Source organism: Silene latifolia, unplaced genomic scaffold (assembly GCF_048544455.1).
Source record: "Silene latifolia isolate original U9 population unplaced genomic scaffold, ASM4854445v1 scaffold_296, whole genome shotgun sequence".
NCBI classification, from domain to species: domain Eukaryota; kingdom Viridiplantae; phylum Streptophyta; class Magnoliopsida; order Caryophyllales; family Caryophyllaceae; genus Silene; species Silene latifolia.
In genome coordinates this window covers 59,976-64,187 of record NW_027413233.1, presented here as the reverse complement: position 1 = coordinate 64,187, position 4,212 = coordinate 59,976, and the positions used below count along the sequence as shown (strand labels likewise).

General features: G+C 39.0%; 1 non-coding gene across 1 annotated transcript; it reads right to left on the bottom strand.

Annotated features, from left to right (window-relative positions):
* Window positions 1–3,684: 3,684 nt before the first annotated feature.
* LOC141639198 (small nucleolar RNA R71) lies at window positions 3,685–3,792 on the bottom strand. The gene has a single exon (XR_012542404.1). It is a non-coding gene; the product is annotated as a small nucleolar RNA R71 (small nucleolar RNA).
* Window positions 3,793–4,212: the final 420 nt, after the last annotated feature.

Here is a 4,212-nt window from a genome sequence, read left to right as displayed (position 1 = left end):
TCAAGCTTATACATGATTTTTTCCTTATTGTTTACATGCTCTTGTATAAAATGGGTAAAGTTGGTTGTCGAAAATTTTGTAAGCTAATGTTTTCCGTCCTATCTATATTTGTGAGTTTTTCTTGTCGTTCACACACCCTAATTTTGAATTGGTTAAATTATTTGCGTTGTTGGTAAACCCGCCTAAGGAGTGGGTTGTACACGTTTATCAAGGCCACGACAGGGCTGCTAACGTACGGCCAGGTCTAGGCAGTGGCCACGGCAAGGGAGTGGCAGTAGGCACGGCCCAAGCCACGGCTTGGTGGTGCTGCATTGGGCCTTCCGTGGGTGCTAGCACAGCTTGGTGCAACACGTTACTTTCTTCTTCACTTGTTTGATGCATTCTAATGTCTAATATAAAGCGTTACTCATGCTTTGTAATTCTTATATGACCCGTAATTCTAACATATACTTATAAGTGGTTTGTAATTGAATTATTTACATCTCACTTCGTGATTTACAAAATGTGAATTGCTCATTTCCGCTTGTTTATATTTTGTTCAAGTGACATGTAAAAATGAATTAAGAGGTTGTAGCATGTTATATGAGTATGAATTGACTTAGTATATTTCATTAAGGCTAATGCTTGCTCATTTTCATGCGTATATTATATGTTAAGTATAAATGATTTATTTTAACTAGTTACTTCAGTTGAGTTGTATTCTCGTGAAAATACCATAATGCTATACTTTGTTGTTTGACTAGTTTACGCCTCTCTTATTGGCCGTTCTGCCGAGAGTTGGCTATCATACTCTTTAGACACCTCTCTCGGTGGTCGTTCTGCTAATATTTAGATATTTTATTTTATTTCCACCTCTCTTGTTGGCTGTTCTGCCGAGAGTTAGGTGCTCGACTTCTGTTCTGTCGATCGAGTCTTAGATGCGGACTGTTCTGCCGCATGTCGAGTCTGGCCAGGTCTAGACTAGGACCGTATTATTATCGTAGTCCTACCAGGAGGAAATGAGTCTAAGGGTAGTAAAGGTCTTGCATAATTGGATAGTTGCATATGTCATATTTCATTGGAATTCGTACTTGTAATTAATTAATCACATCTATGTTTTATTCTTTCCTTTCAATTGATTGAATATGCCTCTGACATGTCATTTATTATTTCTTCTTTCTTTATTTTACTTTGTTAACATGTATGATATTATGTTTATTATAATTCAGTCATTTATATCTTATTCAGTATGTTTTGTCTATTTGAGTTCTTCTTTATGTTCATTTTGATATAGTGTGGCTGGAAGGATCCTTGAGTTACTCCCCACTGACTGTGACTTTCATGTTTACATGAATAACAGGTACTAGTTGGTGTTTATATGGGGTGAAGATACGTGTGAGCTAGCGAGCACCTCGACCCTTAGGTCATGTTATTTTTACCTTTTTATTTCGCGTAGACTCATCTCTTAAATATGTTATTCGTGGGATATCTTTTCCCCGTTTACTAAACTTGGTTTGTAAACATCTAAATTTAACTATTTTCACTTGTTTACCTATGTTACGGATACCTCGTGTTAAACTTTGATAAAAAATTTAAAAAGTTTCAAATTTTTCATGTTTTTCATGTTTTTCCGCTGCAATTTATTAAGTTGTATCTTCCTCTCAAACACGGGGTGTCACAATAATCATGAGTGAGTAGTTTACTTAATCTAAAGGAGGGGAAGCCATGTAATAGTCCACTGAACCGAATATGTTATTCGGGTGGGGTACCTCCTTGAAGAGGTCCATTGATAGGCTTAAAATGTGACGAGTGCTTAAAGAGATTGAAAGTACTACTCATATCAACAAAGTGCACTTTCTATTCTGGATATCCATGCGAAAGAACTGCACAGTTAAGTGTGTTTAGCTGAGAGTAGTCTTAGGATGGGTGACCTTTTGGTAAGGTTCTCGGGAAGCGCATGAGTGAGGATAAAATGCGGTCTAAAAGACCTATGTTGATCTGTAGGCCACATACACATCCTGGCTAACTACCGTGAGTGACTGCTCTCGACCCTAGGTTTGGACCGGGTTGTTACAAGTGGTATCAGAGCAACCCTGCGACCATCTAGTGACCATGTGGGCTGGAGTACTCGGGTCACAAACCTAGCGGGGGAGGATTTTAGGTTTGGCTCGGTTGCGGTCAGATGCTGCCGAGCACAACGAGGACGTTGCGTTCTTCAAGTGGGGGTATGTATTACTCCAATGATCCTAATACGTTATTCGGGTGTGCTACCTCCTTGAAAAGGTCCATTCATAGGCTTAAAATCTAACTAGTGCTTAAAGGGATTGAAATTACTATTCATATTAACAAAGTGCATGTTCTTTTCTGGTTATGTATGCGAAAGAACTCCACAGGTTAAGCGTGCTTGGCTGAAACTAGTCTTAGGATGGGTAACCTCCTGGGAAGGTTCCTTGCATGCGCATGAGTGAGGACAAAATGCGCTGGAAAAGACCTGTGTTGATCTGTGGGCCACGTACACAGCATGACGAGCTACCTTGAGTGACTGCTCACGACCCTAGGTTTGGGCCTGGGTGTTACAAGACATGTTTGATTAGCTATTTTATAGATATCTTGTTTATATACATGCTTGTTCTTATCGTTAATCTTTTATTGTTGGCCATAATCGTTGATTAATTTGTTAATCTTTTTCTAAGAGCGAAAGTCGGATTAGAATTAGGCAAAGCATGATATGATAGTCCGATCTAATTTGAGCGAGAGCTCGTTAGTAATCGTTCTTTGGTTAGGTAATAGACCGAGAGGAAATTACTTAAAACCTAAACAACAATTGATCATATGTTCTTCTAATTTGACATCACTTTATGCTAATCACATGTGTCACCTCATTCCCTAGACCTTTAATCATATTTGTTTACAACTTATCGTGTCTTATCATTGTTACTTTAATCAAACAAAACCAAAACAATTCATGATCGATCTTGATAGAGTTCTACTCATAGTTTATCATATTGCATTCCCCGTCTCCCTGAGATTGGCCCCTACTTCCCTAACTATATTCATTTGTTTGTTAGCCAAGTTTAGGGTAATTATCTTTGTTAGGTATGCGATAAGCCTATCAAATTTTGGCGCCATTTCCGGCGAGCACGGTTTCATTGCTTGTGATTAATTGAATTCTATCTTCTTTTTCTTTGTCTTAAAGAACACTTGTTACTTGAGACCGTTACATTACAATCTTTTCTAGGTTGTTGTCTTATGCCTAAGTCCTCTTGAATCGGTTGGCGCCATCTCAAAGATCTTGAAGAAGAGGAAGTTTTTACTTTGTAACTAACAATCAAGAAGATGGTTCATTTACCCAATCATTCCAAGCCCACCACAGCTATGCTTCTTGGGGTATTGCTACTGCCCAAATTGACGCAGCAAATTTTGAGATTAAGCTCGCCTTTTCTAAGCCTTATCAAGAGAAATCAATTGGGTGGAGGTCCGTTGGAAGATCCCAATTTGCACATTACGATTTCTTGTGACTATTGCTCGATGATTAGGCAACCGGGGGTGACACAAGATCAAATAAGAGAGATACTTTTCCCTTTTTCATTGACCGTCAAAGCCAAGTTGTGGATCAATAGCCTTAATAGGACCGCAATGGGGATTACCAATTGGAATACATTGGCTCTCGCATTTACAAAAAGTATTTTCCACCGGAAAAGGCGCAACAATTGAGAAGCCAAATCCCGGTCTCCATCAAAATGGTAATGAAAGCTTGTTTGAGGCATGTGAGAGATATAAGGAAATACAAAGACAATGCCCTCATCATGGGTTGGATCCATGGTTCATTGTAATCATATTCTATAATGGTTGTTGTGCCGAGTCTCGCCGAGTTTTGGACTCCGCTAACAATGGGAGATTCGATAAAATTCACGTTGAACTTGCTCATGCTACTATTGAATCCATGGCGGTACATGACTCCCAATATATTAACTCTCGTAGTACCCCCATTGAAGGCCAAAGAAGAAGATCCAAACATATCTCTTTTGAAAGCTCAAGTGACTATTCTTCAACAACAAATGGACAATAGAGGAGCTAGTTCTTCACAATCTCATAAACAAGGCAATGTTACTAGACAAATCGTTGTGTCTGAAGCTTGTGGAGGTGCGGGGCATGTTAGGCAAGTGTGTAGGAGTAAAATTAAGCAAGTGAATGCCTACCAAAGCTTAATTTAGGCAAAATTTCAATCCTTTC